The sequence below is a fragment of the Neovison vison genome, chromosome 12 (genome assembly GCF_020171115.1).
Source record: "Neovison vison isolate M4711 chromosome 12, ASM_NN_V1, whole genome shotgun sequence".
NCBI lineage: Eukaryota > Metazoa > Chordata > Mammalia > Carnivora > Mustelidae > Neogale > Neogale vison.
Genome location: NC_058102.1, coordinates 32,483,641 through 32,504,473, shown reverse-complemented (window position 1 = coordinate 32,504,473; position 20,833 = coordinate 32,483,641).

Here is a 20,833-nt window from a genome sequence, read left to right as displayed (position 1 = left end):
TAACTTTATTACTAAAGTTTTAAAATCTTTGGTGGAAGAGGTGGGCTTACATTTCAATCATCGACTATCCATGTTAGAGCAATTTCAAAGTAGTTTCAATGAAGCATAAAATACATCCAGTTACTTCTTGAGAAAACTCTGATTATCCCAAATTTTGTGCTTAGGATATTATACAGCAGTTACTTGATAACATCATAAACATCAAATTTCTGAGTGATAGTATTAGAATTTCTACATTGTTGCTATATGATCAAAGATAAACAATCCATTCTAAATATCATTAATCAACATTTGAAAGCACACGAAGTGTTCTTAAAATATTTTGCTCTTACATACTTATGTAATTTTAATGAAATCAAATGTTTAAAAGAGCATTTAAAATATATGTTAGTTAGTCCTATCATAACATGCTTTTTCTGTGATTATGTAGATTTTTTAAAATAGAAAAACAGCAGATAAAAGTACTTCATAGAAATAACAATTGGGATATAAAATGACTCACTAAATATAAGAGTTGTTTTCCCCTTGAAGCACATTATGTCAACTTAATAATGTATCAAATAATTTTCTTCCCTTCAGTTGATAACAAAACAAAAGTATATTTAGTTATAAAGAAGCAGAGCAGCATATTTCTAAGCATATAATTTGCCGGTTGGACCAAAAAAAAAAAAAAAAAAAGAGAAAGAAAAAGAAAATAATTAGTTTTAAATTTTCAACCAAACACTGCAGATAAGTTCAATAATTCACCAAGATATTGAAATAAGTTACTCATCCCCTTGTGAGCAACGTGTGACTTATTTATCTTTATAATCTATAAATGCCTTCTAAACAGTGTGTCTTGCACACAGTAGGTAATTATTAAATGTTTGTTCAGATGACAATAGTTTCTTTGTTTTTTTAGGAAAAAAAAACATATCATCTGCTTCTGGGTTTTGATGTTGCTATTTCTCATAATGTTCCTTCTTTTTTATGTTTATGTAACAGGTGAATCAAGTCTGCTTATTGTGCTTAATGTAATATAAATTAAATTATGTACTATAAATTAATAAATATAATTTTATTCTTCTGGTCAGTTAGACTTAAAAAACACTTTTGGATCACTTATAATCAACTGTTATGGGCTATCTAGAAAAATAAAAAGAGGGCATTGAAAATTCAAAAAACCAAAAGTTTAGTAGAGATGATTGATTCCATAAATTAATGTATTATTCAGTGTCTTTACAAACTGGTATTTCCACAGTTTTTCATGACTATTGTGTATGCTTGAATTAAAAGTTTTTATAGTTCATGAAGTTATTATTATCTAGAGGGTAGTTAGGCATTGTATTTTTCCAAACATTTTTAAAAGTTTAGACCTTCAAATTAGTTGAAATAAAAACAGTACCTGAGACCTTGCGTAAATTTCATTTGTATTCAACCTTTGTTAACTTATGAAACCAAGAAACCTTCCTACATCTACAAGAAGATTAATACCTAGTAATTTAAATTTAATTGTATATATTCCAATATAGGTTAACTATGCCAATCATAAAATGCTATACCTGTTCATTTATGGTTGCAATGTATCTACTGATGCAATGTCCATCATTACTTGCTTAAAGAAAAAAACAACAACAAAAGCAAGAGATCACACTAACATCTTGGCCTAAATTCTATTTATCTCAAGCTCTACAGTTTGTTTTTTTCCATAGTCAGCATGAAACATTATAATAAACACCGGAGAAGAAGAAAAATCAGAACAATTAGAAACAGAATTCTGATTAAAATTAGAAAAAGAATAAGCAGAAGCAGAGGCAGCAGCAACTCAGGAAATAAACAACTAACAAAAACAAATCCTTGAATGAGAAACATATTGGAATTAACAATTGGAGATTAAAATAACTGTAAACATCTTAAAAGACCTAATGAAACAGGTAAAGACCATGCCTTGAAAAATGGTACATTAAGGAGCCATTTAAACCTAAAAGGAAAAGAGTATGAAGAAAATGCTACAAGTAAAACAGCAAATTAGAGATTAGAATTTTCCTTTGAAAGTTTTATCACAATACTAGCACTGAAGAGAATGTTCTCGGTATCCTGCCTGTAGAGTATCCTCATGGCACAGAATAAGAAGGTGAAACCAAGTTAGAGTTAAGTGGTTTCCCTGAGGGGAGGAGACAGAGTTAGTGTTCCCAGGAGGCCAGAGTAGCCGGAGAATGCAGGACAGCTTACCAGAGAGGAGACCGTTCAAGGATAGATAGTTCTGAAGGTCTTCGTAAGATCAACCTTGTATCCACAGAGGAATAAAGCATAGCAACACGTATGAAGAAACTACACAAGGCTTCGTGAATGAGAACATAAATAACAGTCAGTGGATTTTCCATAGGGCCATAAATAGTTTCTTTCCACTGTGAAAACGCCATATTAAAAAAAGTCTCTTAACTCATAGGGCCAGGGGTATTGTACTCAGAAGGTACCCAACAATGGGACAAACTAATGCTAGAATAAAAGTTTCTCTGGTCCTCTTACCAGAAAAACATAAATAAAAGTAGATACCATATGTAAAAATTAATTCAGATGGATTATAAACCTAAGTGTAACACAATGTGTGTTTATAAAACTACAATATAATCTATGTAAAGAAGTAACAAGCATTATTTGCCTTTGCTCTCATAGAGAATATGTCCTGAATGATATATTTAACCATATGCTTTATGCTTAAAATAACACCAGAGAGTATGGTGTTCACACCAAAGAACAATTTGGTAATAATTAAATTGGGAATAATGACTTAATACCTCATTCTAGAATAGCCTACCTTAATCCAAGTGGTATATTATATCACAGCAAGGAATGGACATAGTGTATATCCATCTGGTAATCCTTAATAAGTAGGTATCTCTGGGCACTTTTTATATACATTAAGTTTTTTGTCCTAAGCCCTGGGGATTTTTTTTTCTTTTTTCCCTTGAGAAATCTTCATTCTTCCTATCTTTTTATCGACAAAAAGATCTTGAGGGCCAAACTGGGGTGGAAACCTACAAGAAATGGGTCAAGACAGTTACTCAACCTGATCCTAGTTTCATATACAAATTAACAATCCCAATTAATCTGTGATTCATATATAATCGCCATTTCAAGCAACCACAATGGGGTTTGAGGCCAAAGTTCAGCTTTTGATAAATTAATACATTGGTTTAGTCTCATGCTGGGGCATCTTTCTCCCTCAGGGACCTAAAAGAGTGCCTACAAAAAGCAGAGCTTACTTCACATCATACCCGTCGTTCTCCTTTTTACCAGAAGTAGTTTATCTGCATTAAGCTGTAGTTCAATTGCTAGCAAACAATTTGTTTTCACAAAATTAAATTTGTAATTAAGTTTTTTCCCCCCATACTAACAATTTCACTCACGACTGCTACAGGACTGACCTAGCTATTTTAGTGTAAAGATTCAACAGTTTTTCATAAACTGAGAGTCTTTATAAAAACATTTAGCTCATTTTTAAATAAGCTAAATGAACATTAGATTTTTCTATCAAGACACTGAAATAAAGGATTCAAACTCAAGTTTTACTTGACTGCATTTTACTAATCACTATTTCCTGAACAATATTCTAAAGTGCTACCCATTTCAGTGACGATGTAATGTAACTAAGTCCAGAGTGGACAGTTTTCTTTCAGACCAATCTACTTCCTAATTACATACCTTAACTGTGCTCTAAATGGACCCAATGGGGTTTTTTTCAGTATTTTAAAAATAAAGTTTTCCCACACCAGTTCCTCTAAATGGACCCAACAGTTTTTTCAGTGTTTTAAAAATAAAGTTTTCATCCATGAGTTCTATTTTTCACATGGAAATCTTTTAAAATAGAGCTAAAGACATGCTATATATTCTTTATGGTGAAAGAGAGGAGGTGACTTTTCATAAAAACTAAATAAACTGTATACTCCTTTGTGATATAACATTTGCCCATGTACCATCTTAGAGCAGGCAAACCTACTTTTCCCCTACATTTTCACTTTAACCTAGAAGCCAATAATTCAAATTGAATTAACTTGCTTTTCAATAAGATTGTTGATGCAACTGAGTAATTATGGTAAGTTGCTTCATCATTATTCTTCTCAGCTCTGCATATATACACTGATTGAGTTAAAACTCCTATTTACATATTAAAATCAGTGGTTAACTAAACTGTCATATTTTTAATTTGAAGTAACATTTATAATTAAGAGACATAGAAAATTCATCTAAGAGATAAGCCTTGAAAAATCATACATTTCAGTATATTTTTATGGAGATAAAGGATACACACACACACACACACACACACATACACAGATAGTTACTTTCTTCTTACGAGTAGCTGAGTTGTTTAGGTATGAAGAAGAGGGTTTTATTTTTCTATTTTTATGATGTTAAGCAGTATATTTTGAAGAATTACTTCAATAGAGAATACTTTTTTTTTTTTTAGATTTTATTTATTTATTTGAAAGACAGGTGTCACAAGTGGGCAGAGAGGCAGGCAGAGACAGAGAGATGGGGAAGCAGGCTCCCTGCTGAACAGAAAGCCCAATGTGGGGCTCGATCCCAGGACCCCGGGATCATGACCCGAGTCAAAGGCAGAGGCTTTAACCCACTGAGCCACCTAGGCCCCCCAATAGTGAACACTTCTAACTAACAAATCTTACACACCAAAACACAACTTAGTTTTCCAAATTTTTACATAGTTGCTCTTTCTCCAAAACAATACACCATCCTCAATGAAATGCACTGTGGTTCTGTTTATATAATTAATACATCTGATACAGCAGTATCCTTTGGAACTTATCTGTAATAAGTTCCTGAGTGAGCTATGATCCTATTATGACACAACCTTCGTCCAGTCTTTAATGATCTTTTCTCATCAACCAACCATGTATTTTTAAACACATGGCTTGCAGGATGTAATAAATAATTCAACCTGAACTGGAAATTTTCTATATTCTATTCATTGTGACATGTGCTGAGGACTCAGAGAGGAATAGGGCACAGTCTCTGCACTCAAAGAACATGTCTTAAGTCATGTTCACATAGATAAATAAACAATTGACGGTTCAGTATGAAAAATGTAAAGCAGGAAAACTAGAGAGACTGCACGGAGAGTGAGTGATTATTGCTACTTGGGGGAGTTATGGGAGACTTTGCATAGGAAGTGATATGTGATTTGGGACTCAAGTGAATAAACTATTCTTCAAGATGATAAAAGGGCATTTTAAATAATGGAACTTAGATACTCAAAGAAATAGGGATTTACTATCCTTCTCTAAACAAAATTCAACTATGGTTCTTAACAGAGTCCATGCTAATGTCACTAGTGGGTTATTTGAAGGCTCATTCAAGTTTATTTGATCCCTCTTCAAAGTGCCCTCATGGGCTCTATTCCGTGGTAGCTGTCAGGAAGTTCATAAACATTCAAATCTCACTTCTGAATACATGTTAGGATTGCACTTTCTTGCCTCTTTTTTTTTTTTAATTCAAGTATAGTTGACATAAAATGTTGTATTAGATTCAGGTGTACAATACAGTGATTCCACAATTCTATACATTACTTAATGCCCACCATGGTAAGTACAGTTACCATCTGTCACCATACAGTGTTTTTATAATATTATTGACTATATTCCCTATGCTATAATTTTCATCACTGCTTTTTATACATGAATTTATTTATTTTATACCTTAAAGTTTGTACCTCTTAATCCCCTTTCATATATTTCACACATCCACCTAACCCCTGCCTCAGTTAAGGGTAGTTCTAAACAAGCAACTTTCTCTGATCAAGGAAAGTGACATGTGTTGTATCTAGACAAATGCTTTTATTTTTAAAAATATTTTATTTATTTATTTGAGAGAGAGTAAGAGAGAGCATGAGGAAGAGAAGGTCAGAGGGAGAAGCAGACTCCCCATGGAGCTGGGAGCCCGATGTGGGACTCGATCCAGGGACTCCAGGATTATGACCTGAGCCGAAGGCAGGTGCTTAACCAACTGAGCCACCCAGGTGCCCTAGAAAAATGCTTTTAAAATCTATTTGATTTTAAAAGTATTATTTGATGCATTCTCTTCCATCTGTCATGGTGATCATGGACACTCATATTGAGAAGGAGTCTGTGTGAGCCTGGGTCTTTGAGTGGCCATGATAAGCAGATTCTAACCCATTCCCTCCCTGATGGGCACTCAGTGTGAGGGAATAATAAACATTTAGTCATATATCAGTAAGTTTTGGGGTTATTCATAACCACAACATAATCTAGCCCATCCTGCCAGATGATGGCTTCATACACTTTAATATTAAGTCTCTGGTACCAAAATGAGTGGTTAAATGAGAGAGAAACTGCTTCTAGATAGAAAATGTACACTACTCTATAGTGCAGCACCATATTGTAATGATTCTCAGAGCAGGCACTGCATAGCTCATCTACTTAACCCTGAGTATGCATAGACATTTTTAATCTTCCTGCTTTTACATGCTTTCTTGACATTCTGCATCGTGTTCCCCATAGCACTTTTCTAAAATTTGTAATTGTGAAATTACTGGTGGGATAATTTCATCACTACTTGCCTCCTACCTGTATAGTGATCCCAAGTAGATAATGCCATGTCAGTATACCTCAGCGAATAGCAAAGACACTGGACTAGGGCGAGTATTTAAAATAAGTGAAAGCTAAATATATGTGAATGAATGCATGAATGTATGAATGCATAAATGACTGAGGACACTAAGTGTATATGTATTGACCTTATTGCCCCCTAAAACCTTAGACAAGAGGAAAGAGCACTATACAAACTTGTTTTAAGTTAGGCTTTACTAATTAGAATTTAAAATTATTAACAAGCACTAAAATTATCAACTTATATAGGAAAAGAGAGTATTTCATGATAAAATGATACAATGCAAATTTCTAATTTTGTAGATTAGAAAACCAGAATCCGTATAGACTTGTGACTTATCAGTAGTGACACAGAAATTCACTGACATTGATTTCATTTCATAATAATGAAGATTTTCCTTCTTAGAACGCAGTCTCCATAATTTCTGTAAAGACTCAAAATCAACTGCTGCCATTTGATAGCTGCATTATCTTGAGCAAATGTTGAAACCTTTGAGATCTCAGTGTCCTCATCTCTACAAGAGTACCCATATTATCTATATACAGGGCTGCTTTGAGGACTAAAGGAAGTACCATATGTAAGATAAGTAAGAACCATTCCTGCATGTGATATACCCCTACACATTTATACATGTGCTATATATAGTGAACACTATATATGCACATACACACACATTTGGTCTGATTTTGATGATGTTGGCAATGATGATAAATACATATATCAAATGAGTAACTGGACTTTTTTAAAGTTTCAGAATTCTAATTATTCTTCACACACATTTTAAATTTGGGAGAATAGTCAAGTATTTAGATAAAATGTCTAAGACTAAAGAATTGTATGACATAGTGAAGAAATCACAACTATTATGACTAGCTTCATAATTGTGTAACGTTTTATTTTTTTACATTCATATATCTATGATAGCTATTTTTTAGTCATAATTTAAAAAAATCTTACTAGGTCATATAATCACTATTATTAAGGCTACATTTTAAAAAATTATTACAGGAAAAAGAGAAAGTCAGGGAAAGACAAGATCACTTATTGCTTATTGATTTTTACCCAAAATTCAAAACTGTAAAGACAGGGGCACCTGGGTGGCTCAGTGGGGTAAAGCCTCTGCCTTCGGCTCAGGTCATGATCCCAGGGTCCTGGGATCAAGCCCCGCATCCGGCTCTCTGCTCCATGGGGAGCCTACTTCCTCCTTGCTCTCTGCCTACCTCTCTGACTACTTGTGATCTTTCTGTCCAATAAATAAATAAAATCTTTTAAAAAAAAACTGTAAAGACAGGCGAAAACTAATGTTTATAAAAAATTTTCTTTGTGTCAGAATTTTCAGGCATATAACATATATATGCATATAAAATATATAACATCACTTATTAATATATCATTTTTAATGAACATACAATTTCACTTCCATTTGTTCCCTAATTTTTTACAGAAAAGGAAAATTAGACTATGTGAAGATAAATAATTTGTTCAAAATCATCAACTAGAAAAAATTTTTAAAGTAAAGGAAACAGATTGATAATACTGATATGGTAAAAGCCAAACTTTAAGACTTCATAAAACAATATAATTCAAAATTTTAAGAACAACTTAAGTACAATGTCGAGATGTATAGAGACCAATTGTTAAACTTTAGCTCTTTTATTTCAATGTTGCAAAACTAAATCCCAAAGATGCTTTCCTAAATCTGCATAGCATCTGAGATGTAATAATGATTCTAAATTTCTACTTTTCCAAATGTGGTCTATTTCCAAAGACTTTATGTTAATATATATTTTATAATATTTATAATATAAATATTAGCTTAAAATTCCATTAGAAAAAAACCTTGTAGATGATCATCTATCATTACGAGGCATGAATGCTACTAGATCCTTCCTATTTATTTTAGAACCAATTTTTATTTCATATATTTAGCCTTCCCAGACTAATACTTACACCACAAATCAAAGTAGGAGGTAATTAAAATCTATTATAAGATTCTAAAAATACTTAAACATTACTGTTGGAAAACTTGAAGATAACTTGGAAAATATGGCTATTTAAAAGTAGGTATTTATGTTTATATCATCTTTTTTAAAGTTTTTAAAAATTTTATCTGTTAGCATCATAATATACATCAATGATGACTTATTCCTCAGTCATATCTCATCAACATTCTTATCAAAATGAACAGCTCTTCCTTAATATCATCTAATGACTCAATCCATATTAAAATGTCAGTTCTTAAATAAATAAATGTATTTATGCTCCAATGAGACAAATCTTAAATCCAAGGAGATGAGAAATGATAATGTTAATTTCTAACCCACCTGGGTAGAACAAACTTGGTCTAAATAGAAACCTCTAAAAGAAACTACTCTCTACTCATTCTCTTTAAAAATAAACATTTAGAGGGTTTTTAAATCAGGACTTAATGAAAGTTACCATAGGGATTGTCCAGAATAACTGAATATACATTCTGGAATACAATCATGTTTATATGCATACATACACACTAATTTGAATATATGCACCTCTATGTATTGCTATGTGTGTATGTGTGTACATATATATATGTATATATCTACATATATATATAGATGCCATTCTTATGTATAAATATATATGCATACATATACATAGATACAGTTGACCCTTGAACAACACAATGGTTTAGAGATGGCAACAACCCCTACACAATTGAAAATCTGCATATAACTTTTGACTCCCCAAAGCTTTAACAGCCTACTATTTACCAGAAGCTTTAACAATGACATAAATAGCCAATTAACACATATTTTGTATGTTATATGTATAATATATCTTACAGTAAAATATGCTAGAGAAAAAAGATGTTAAGAAAATCATAAGAAAAAATACATGTACAGTACTATACTGTAAAAATCTGCATATAAGAGGACACACCCAGTTCAAACCTGTGTTGCTGAAGGGTCAGCTGCATACATATATACTATTTAGCAAATTTAGGCATGCCATATAAAACAATAAAGTTGAAAATGTGGGAAGACAGAATTCTAACCTATAAATTTAATATTCTTTAATATTATTTCTAATGCCTCCAATTACTGCTTCTATAGGGAGAATAGTCCTACCTGTATTTTAGTTCTAAACAGTTCTCAATGTCTCAAAAATTGTAAGAAAAATACATATAACTCTTATTACTCTTATAATTTGTGATATCCACAAATTAGAGGTGGGATATCAGCGTTCTTTTTTCCTCCACGGCTAGAAGTGTAACTTCTAGCATGTTATCTTTACTTAGTTTGATTTAAATTCGTTTCCAGTTCTTAATTTTCAGACTGAAATTTAAATTACTTGAAGAGACAGAAAATCAGTTTTCATTTTAATTTTTTTGATTGTCAGAATTTCTATTCCAAAATGCATTCACAATGTCTTGACTTAAAGTTATTGTTTAGGATTCATATCTACAGATAGAGCATTTTTTTAAAAACCTGGATTCTTATGCATAACATTCTAGTATTCAACATTAAATTTTATAAAAAGAATAAATGGTAGAACATCCACCACATATTTTTGAAATTTGCATAATTCCAGATTAATGTCCTTAAGGAATAAAGATAAATTTGGAGGTAATGCATATTAGATATTATAAATCCATAATGAATGGAATATGCTTCTTCCATGTCTTTCTTTATTTTTTCAACATGATCAGTATGCAATTTACTGAGGTCCCTCTTAAATTATCAGTATACCTTATCATTGTAGCTATAAGGCTTTGTGTAAGTTTTGTCCACATTTTTATTTTGCCTCTTTGGTGTATTTTTTTCCTTTAGCTCTACATGCACAGCTATCACATAACGAGTGCCTAGATAACATCTATCTATCTCTTTCTCTGTTCTTTTGTGTTATTGCTCTATTTTTCCATACTGATAATAGACTGCAGTTAAACAATGAGATGAAAGCTCCATTAGAAAGTATAAAGCTTACACCTGAAACTAATATAACACTGTGTGTTAATTAGACTTCAATAAAAGATGCATAAAGCAATATATATGTAAAATTTGAAAAAAAAATGTGCATTCCCATATACTGACACACTCCACAGTTAGCCAAAACCTATTTACTTTGAAGGGATAAAATTCATTGGAGCATGAAAGCAAAATGAAGAAGAATTAATAACAGCTTCTGACATTCAAAAGAAAAAGGTCATATGGAGAAGAGAATCTACTGGTTCTACCAAAGGGTTGCAGCCCCCATCTCTAACATGACAGGGATATAAAAGTCCTCTGCTTCTTCTATGCCTTTTCTAAAGGAATTGGGGGAATAAAAAATGAGCAAACCATTGCTTAAATCATTAAACTTAAATGTACTGCTGGAGTTATTTTAATGGACTAAGCTTTCTGCATTGGATAAAACTTTTCACATTGCTGGTCCATGGATAAGAACTGAAAATAAAGGTGAGAAAGGATGAGAAAGAAAATAAAGGTATTATCTTTCTTTCCATATGCTAGTATGTTAAGCAATAACTATGAAAGAGTACATTATGGAATGCTCAGAAAATAAATATTACTATGTTTCTTAGTGTTTTCAAGAAAGTAGGAGGTTAAGGCAGTAGGTTTACGCTATGACACTCTGCATGATAGAACACTAGAGAAATGCATAGACATTTGTATGTATGTGGCGGAAGGCATGAGGAAATTATAATAGCCAGCCTCAAAATTCAAAAAATGTTTTACTGAAATAATCAATAATTATGAAGATTATTTTATTACTAAGAACGTTTTAATATACACATTATTTGTATCAATGTATTTTATGTATATATAATATATCAATGTATTTTATATACATGTATTCAATGCATTTTATATACACATTAAAATGGTTTATATTTAATAAATGTACAAAATACAAAGATGAACATGTTAACTCCTAATACCCATGATAAATACGAGTTTCCATGACTCAGAGTTTACCATCTTAAGGTCTGGGCATATTTGCTTCCATTTAATTATTTTCTTGTTGTTATTCTAAAATTATCATTGTTTTTATTGAAGAAACATGCACAGTATATATGCCATTTAAATTTAGTAAAAAAATTAAACTGAAAAAAGTTGTGATCTTGATTTGCCCTGTACAGTGATATTAATAGAACCCTTGGATTTATGTTGACAGATTCTAAAACCTTTTGATGACTAGAAGCAGAATTAGAAAACTGTTCATTCTGTTTGCTTAAAAATCTTCTATTATTGTCTTTTTTCCCTAGTGTCCATACTTGGAATTTTTCTATTTGTAGTACCCCATCCAATGATGGATCCTTCTAGTGAATACTTTTGCTGACATTAAATATTTTCTGGCAAAATTTGATATTTTTTTAAAAAAGTGCAAGATATTGTGAAAGTTTTGTGATACCCACTTAATAGCATTTTAATAAGAATTTCCCCTCAGAGGTTAGACACATTTTTGGTTTTTTGGTTTTTGGTTTTTTTTGTTTGTTTGTTTTGTTTTGTTTTTTTCACTTTTCATGATTCTAAAAGGCCCATTGATTTTTATTTTTCATTTTGCTTGACTGACATGTATCACAAACAGGAAAAATACCAAATTTTCATAGATAGGAAAAGCACAGCAGTGATACTACCTTTTTATTCTATTTCTGATATCTTAAAAGAAAAAGAAAGTAACTGGTATTTTAAAAGAAAAAGAGCAAGAGGTTTTCCAATATCCTTCTTCTTTTTCCCTCTCCTGTTGCCTTTTTACTTTGTTTCTATTTCCTTTTTTTAAGGTCCTTTTGAAATAATATTTTCCACAGAGTGGAAATGGCTTCTCATAACCTGACTGACACTTCTCTAGGTGGTTATTGTTCCTGGAATATAGCAGAGATGATTAAACTAACAAAGCATTTTAAGATAACCCATAAGTTTTTGTCTCAAGACCCGCCACAGTTGTGGTATCTACGGGAAGGCTGACTCACTGAAAGGTATGAGAGTTTCTCTATGCAGAAGGAAATTGTGAAGTGCAGTCAGTTCATTTAGCTTTAATTTTTCAGTCAGTCATTAGTAGCATAAGATATTGTCTTTACAACACAATTTGAATGTGTGTACCTCTCAGCTAGCACCCGTTCTTGACCTACAGTCCTTGATTAAGCTGTTTTTTTCTCTCATTTCACTTTGTGAAAGCTCCCATTGTAAGTTCTTTGTAAACAGAATAAAAAATCCTGACACTGTATGTAAAGTATTCCAAAGTTCAAATGTTTGATTTCAAATCTCAAGCATATCCATTATTATCTTTTAACACTATCTTTTAATAGACATCTTTAAGGGTTTCATATCCATTATCAAGTGGAGAATATGGATTGTTTTTTTTTCTCAATCATGTTCATATTTTTAAGAAAATTGCACTTCTGCTTTAAGCCAAAGGGGGAAAAATAGAAAACTTCCAACTTGACCTATTTTGTTTAAATCTATATTTTTAAAGTGGTAGCACAAATATCACAGGTTTTGTCTCGTGTTTCCTGACCCCTCCATAAAGTGAACTAGTCCTTCCTTTGGCTTCCCACAGCAGTTAGCTAATATTCCATTTTAGCAATTACTGCATTCAATTATAATCATCTGGAATATATTATCTCAAAATTATCTCAAACACTGTGTTATGCATTTCATCTTTTCCATGGGTTCTAAAAAACTGAGAAAGACAGATCTATTAGGGAAATAGGAAAAGGGTTAGTTTTATTACTAATAAGAGAAAAATTACATGACACTTATTATATACTAGTATTGTAAGCATTAATCTTTATAAATATCACCTTCCCACCCAACTTTCCCATAAGGTAGATACTATTATAACCCATCTTACTTTCAAGAAACTGAATTACAGAGATGTTTATTAACCTGCCCAAGACAAAGCACTTAGTAAATTGTGAAGCTAGAATTCAAGGACAGGCAAGCTTACCTCTAAAACCAGGTTCTCTATATCAAATGTCTTAATAGAAAGTGCTAGAGTTGATACTAGAAGCATGTTCAGTCAGTGGGAAAACATTATAAACAAAGTTTTCATAACTTTTTGGTTGATATATGTATAAAATATGCATGCACACATACATACACACAAACAAACATATATGCACAGAAAGAGAAGGGGAAAGAGAAAGATTATTTTTTAAAAAATATGTTTTGGGGCACCTGGGTGGCTCAGTGGGTTAAGGCCTCTGCCTTCAGCTCAAGTCATGATCCTAGGATCCAGGGATCGAGCCCTGCATCGGGCTCTCTGCTCAGCAGGGAGTCTACTTCCCACCCTCCCACCCCCGCCTGTCTCTCTGCCTACTTGTGATCTCTCTCTGTCAAATAAATAAATAAAATCTTTTTTAAAAAAGTGTTCGTTTTAATAGCTAAGAAAATTGAAAGGAAGGGAAGAGCTCATTGAAAATAACAACTTAAGAAGATAAACCTCTGGGGAAAAAATGCACCAAGAAGTGTACAACTTCTATATGAAGAAAACAAACAAAATAATTTCTAGCAGTCTATATAAGTACTTGAATAAGTGGAATGCTGTCTGTTGGTTTTGGATAGAAAAACTTGTTAATTTAAATAGATCAAGTCTCTCCAGGTTAAGTACGGCTGTCTCTTGTTTACCTTCCCAGCAACCTGTCTACTTCTTTGAAAACAGAAACCCAAATAAGCATATGAAAAAATGTCGCACATCATGTGCCATCAAGAAAATATGAATTTAAATGACAATAAGCTATCAATACACAACTATAGAATGGCCAAATCCTGAACACTGACAACCCCAAATCCTGACAAGAATGAGGAACAACAGGAATTCTCATTAATTGCAGGAGGGAATGCAAAATGGTTCAGCCACTTCAGAAGATAGTTTGGCAGTTTCTTATAAAGCTAAATACACTCATAGTGTGTAATCCAGCAATCCCATTCTTGTTATTTACCTGAAGGAGCTGAAGACTTGGGTTCACACAAAAACCTGTGTAAATGTGGATTCATCAATTACAAAAAATATACCACTCTTGTGAGGGTGTTGATAATGAGGAAGCTATATATATGTAAGGAGGCAGAATGTGTATGGGAAATCTTAGTACCTTCTTCTGATCTTGGGTGAATATAAAACTACTCAAAAAAATAATGTCTCAAAATCAGAAGCAAAAACCCTTCTTTCATCAGATATTGAGATGCCCTGTGCTTTAGTGAAAGCTGAAATCTTCCCCATCCTGAGAAGTGAATTTTTATTAATTGACTTGCCAGTGATTAGTTCTATAATCAATGGAATTCTCACAAATAAGATGAGTTCTGCAAAGACCTCTTAGAAAAATGTTCTTGACCCTGAACAAAGAAGAAACATATTTTTCTTTTGACCTTGGACTTTGGGGTGTGCTTAAAGATGACATAGCTGCCATGTGACCATTAGGTTCAAGCCTGATGGCAAAGGTCAAAACAGTGAAACAGAGAATCCATCCTTGAAGTACTGGCTTAGCTAACCCACATCACTGTGTCTTCGGATGTCTTGTCATATGAGTTACTAAACTCCTTATTTCATTTATAATGTTTTATATTAGACATTCAATCAATTCTTGCTAATGGAAAAAATACCAATATATGAGTTTAAAGATTATTTTTTAATTTGGGGGGGCAGTGAGTGTGCAAGCTTGGGGAGGGGCAGAGGGAGATGGAAAGAATCTCAAGGAGACTCCATGCTGAGTGTGGTGCCCAGTGTGGGGCTCAATCCCACAACCCTAAGATCATGACCTGAGCCAAAATCAAGTGTGTGATGCTTAACCAAATGACCCACCCAACTGCCCCTGATATATCACTTTATACATAAATTTTGTACCCCAAATAATATGCACAGATTTTTAACTACAAATGATTCCAACACTCAAATAGGCATAACCATGCAACCAATAGTTGGGAAATTCTCAAAAGTAAATTTAATTAGGTGGCACTGGAAAATCATTTAGGATAGAGAAAAACTACATAATGAAGCTAACAGAATTTTAAGTGTGAACTGATGTAAAAGTATGCAAATATTAGAGCCAGGATAGACCAGAAATGAATCCAAATACATAGGGCAATGTAGCATATTATAAGGTAGCATACCAAATTTTGGAGAAAATACATATTATTTAGTCAATGATAACTGAGACAACATAACATACAAAAACAGAACTGGACTCCTGACTCACACTTCATATGAAAATGAATTCTATATAATCAATGATTAAAAGTAAAATAAACAAGTGAATATACAAAAGTAAACATATAAGAAAAAAGATGAGGTTTTATTTTATTTTGAATAAAACTGGCAAAATATTAAATGATTAAAAGAGCTAAAAGGTCAAAATAGTAAATAGAATATTTTCTAAAAATATTTTGTAGTTAAATGGGGGTGGGTATCTACCATGCACTGTTAGAATGAATATGATTGGTACAATTTGGAATGCAACTTGGCAACATCTATAAAAATTTTAAACATTCACACCCTTTGAGTCTTTCTACTTCCAGCAATTTTTCTTAAAAATACATGAAAAATGTGCCCAATGACAAACAATAAACAATGATGTTTATTCATCTGTATGAGCTGATATGGTACAACCAAGAATATAATCCAGAGGATTCATTGTTATATGAAAGAAACAGGATATTGAAATATCTAACAATAGGGGGATATCATGGACTATAGTCAACCAGAAACTATAAAATTTACCCTAGGAAAAACATATTATTAAGAGGAATAATAGAAAGACCATTATAAAGTGTTATTAATAATTCCATCTTGGGGGGCACCTGGGTGGCTCAGTGGGTTAAGCCACTGCCTTTAGCTTGGGTTGTGATCTCCCGGTCCTGGGATCGAGCCCCGTGTCAGGCTCCCTGCTAAGCAGGAAGCCTGCTTCCCCCTCTCTCTCTCTGTCTGCCTCTCTGCCTACTTGTGATCTCTATCAAATAAATAAATAAAATATTTTTTTAAAAAAATTCCATCTTGAAAGACCTATCAGGACAAACACAGAAAAGTGGAAAGGAATAGTGCTTCCCATAACTTCTATATTCCTTTTTCCTTTATTATCTTTGCCTTTTCATTTGGAAAGAAAATCTAGTTTTAACTTTAATTTGATGGATGTGTGTGTGTATGTGTACACAGAACTTTTGAATGAGAGTCTCCTGAGAAATTACAAGTCTATCACCATTAAAATGAAGACACTGGAATGGAACAAGGAACACCCTTTCTGTTTGCCTGGCTGAAGAGAAAACCTTTAGAAGAAAACACTTAAGTTCTTTCTGGTTCTAACATTCTACTTTCATTTCCCTTCATTCCAAAAGGCATAAGGTGGGAAATCTTAATACTCAGGTATCTAGCCTCAGCCTCCACATGAGTAGGTTCACTGAATGCTGATTAAACTTTAGTACTGCGATCTTGTTTAAAAACTTCAGAGCAAGAGGCACTTTATTTTTCAAGTATCAAGAATAAACACTTTGAACTCTTTAGTCCTGTAATAATTCTCTGAAAATGTCAAGTTCTGGTTTCCAAATTCTCAATGCTTCTAAAATGATGAGAATTTATAGCATACACAAATGACCTTCCCCCTGAGCCACATTAGCTGCTTATTCAGCACGGTGACCTTCCCCTCCAAAGATGTTACTGTAAATCAGTGATGAAGATGTCAGGTCCAGGTTCAGAGTTCAGTGTCATCATTTTCTTTTCTTAATGGAAGAGCCTAAACACGGTATTTACAAAGCTTTCCAGCAAACTGAATATCCCTGCTATCAAACACAAAGTAACATGTTTTTACTCCTCTCTAAATTGCTATAGCTGACACTTGCCCTATCTTACACCTTAAGAAATGACACAAATTCTGTCTCTGTCTGTCCCACTCCACAGTAACACACATTTTAAAATCCAGAACACATTGAAGTGGGTAGGGTAGGGCAACAAGAAGTTTGGCATTTCTGAATATGTTAAGACATCTTAGAGTAAGGCAAATGTTTTATGTTAAATATAATTTACCTTAACGTGGTCATTTTTCATCCATCACTGACTAATGAGTGCTGAGATTTTGGAGTGACCTCAGGTTTTATAAGGAAAGATTTTTTTAACCCTCAAGACAAAAGGTTCCAATGATAAATATATGAGGGAAAAGTTTCATGTTTGCATCCTATCCTCCTATAATAATTCTAAAGTAGAATCCAGTAAATATCCTACTAAGTTCTAAAATATTTCCAGCCTTTGTCAAAAGGAACTTGTGCTAGTGTAATTCGGCAGCCCTAATTTGCATGGGGTTAGATTTTGGTGTGTAGAATAATCCAACCTGCATACTTTCTGCAAGATTATATTTTTAAAAATTTTAGTTCCTTAACTATTTGAGGCCATTTTAGTGTCAAAGTGTAAATTGAAAATAATGTCAACTTCATTTATATATATATATTTTTAAGATTTATTTATGTATTTTAGAGAGAGAGTGCATATGCACACTAGTGTGAGCTGAGGAGGAGAGGGGTGCAGAGGGAGAAAATCCTCAGACTCCCCACTGGGATGGAGCCCAGTGGGGGACTTTATCCCAGGATCCTTATGACCTGGGCAAAAATCAGGGGTCAGACACGTAGCCAACTGAGCACTCGGGCGTCCCTCATTTATATTTCAAAGTCACCAGATAGGTCTAAATGAATGAACATGAAAAAAACTAGAAGACTACATAAAAAGTTGCATGTACACTGTGGTATATAAAAATTATACTGCCAATGAAGCACACATTTTCTTAAATATTTTCTCTAAACATCATTATCCTCAACTTTATTGCTATACTTTATTCTTTACAATTGTAAAAGGTATCATTTTGTGCTATCATAATTTTCCTTTCATCTTTAATTACTTTATTGAATTTTCCATACTTCTTAAAATATTATCCTTTTCTCTTTTGCTATTTAGAAAGCAATATGCCATCACTGCTAACATGCTAACAGTCTTAAAAATATAGAAAGATACCCAGGAAAAAAAGAAAATATTCATAATACCAAAGCCTAAAAGAAACCACTTTCCACATGATAACTATTTTTCCAATATTTATTATACAAATATCAGTATACTTATCTTTTGCAAATACTTATCTTTTGCAATTAAATGAGAACACATTGTATATAAAATTAGTGTTTGCTTTTTAAAATTAGCATTATATTGGTCAATATGCTATTTCAGTAAGGAGCCTAGAGAACACAATTTTCATTTGCTATATAATATACATTATATGTATGGTGATACCTTCATTCATTTGCTTATCCATTCTCCTATTTTCTTATTTTTTAAAAAGATTTTATTTATTTATTTGACAGAAAGAGAGCACAAGTAGGAAGAGTGGCGGATAGAGTGAGAAGGAGAAGCAGGCTCTCCACCGAGCAGGGAGCCTGATATGGCGCTCAATCGCAGGACCCTGGGATCGTGACCTGAGCGAAAGGGAGACGCTTTATGACTGAGCCACCCAGGCACCCCTCCATTCTCCTATTTTTTTGTTAGATTGTTTACAAAAAAAATAACCCCATAAGTACTTGAAAATCAGTATTTTTCCTAATTTATATGTTTCTTATTTTTACTATTAATACTGAGATGAATGTTTTCAAATGCAGACTACCAAATTAATCTCTAGAAATATTAACTGATTTATCCTCACTAATTATGTGTTTGGTGTTTCCATTTCAATGCAACCTGTTAGCATTAAAAAGTGTTATTAAAAAAAAAAAACTCTGCTTATTTTACAGGATGGGAGTATGATATTTTAATATTGATTATCAGTTCATGTTACTCGGCATTATTTTCACCTCTGAGATTTACATAGATGTACAAAGTCGGTGAAATGTTTGGGCACACCAGTCCTTAAGAGTCTATCTGCAGAGCAACATACATGCTGAGATGCTTCTGCTTGGGCAAGAAGAATGCTTGAAAATGGAGATGAGAAGAAAAGTACATGTCTTCTCTAATATTGATCTAGGGCCATAAATCTTTGTCAGAGTGCAAGGAAGCACTCTTTGAGGCCCATGAAATTTTTGAAAAATAACAAGCTGATACAGAAAGACCTTCTTCTAACCATTCTAAGCATATGGAAAGTTCCATTTATTACATGTCATACCCCCACAATTTAAATGCATATATCACATATATAGTATATCTTGTATCTTTCCCTCTGAGTGATATATTTGATATTGATTGTTTTTTGGTTTGCTGATCAGTTCTTTTTATCCATCTATTATTAAAGCAATATCACCTATTATTTAAAAAGTTTTTTTTAAATAGAGAAGACACTTTCACACATTTATCCTTCCAAATAAGCTTTAAAAAAGCAAACTAATTTTATTTTTGAAACTAATATATCAATGGGGTGCCTGTGTGGCTCAGTGATTAAGCATCTGCCTTTGGCTCAGGTCATGAACCCAGGGTCTCGGAATAGAGCCCCTCATCAGGCTCCCAGCTCAGTGGGAAGCCTATTTCTCACTCTCCCATTCCCCCTGCTTGTGTTCCCTCTCTCGATGTCTTGCTGTCAAATAAATATATCAAATCTTAAAAAAAAAAAGGTAATACATCAAGAGGATAAAAAAAAATCACTAAACCATATATTGACAAGCAATATATCATTACATAACCCCAATTCTTTCTCTCCTTGATAAGATTAAATGTTTCTACTCTCATATGTGTCCTTCATAAAATATTATATATACAGGTAATTTTATATGTGTATTCAGATGTATATACAAGTGTAAACACAAGTATCAATACAGATTTTTTAACCCATGAGATTTTTTTTCCATCTTCTTCTTCCCCTTGTTTAGTTGTACTGCACAAAACATTAAAGTAAGTTTCTTTTGTGAACTTATACTTTGGGTAATAGAGCTAAATCTTTTTCTTTAAAAGGCTTTTCTGTCAAATATTTTAACTTTTTCTTGGAAATACTACTATATTTTGCTAAAACAGTATTCAGAGATATCTTAATACTAAAAATTCACATAGTCATACTTGAACTCTCCCTTGTGTTATAATTAGTAACAGTGAAGAAGAGATTTTTTTAATGTTTATCTGAATTCAGTTCTCTCATTATTCTAAGTACAGTGGAGGTTAAACTCTCTCACCACCTGTACAGAAAAGAATTTACATAGCAAGCCTCAGACCACTATCCATAGAACGGCTTGCTTGCAAGGTTGAACTTGGCTGGCATCTGGGAATGTGGCTTTCAGGGTGTTCCTAA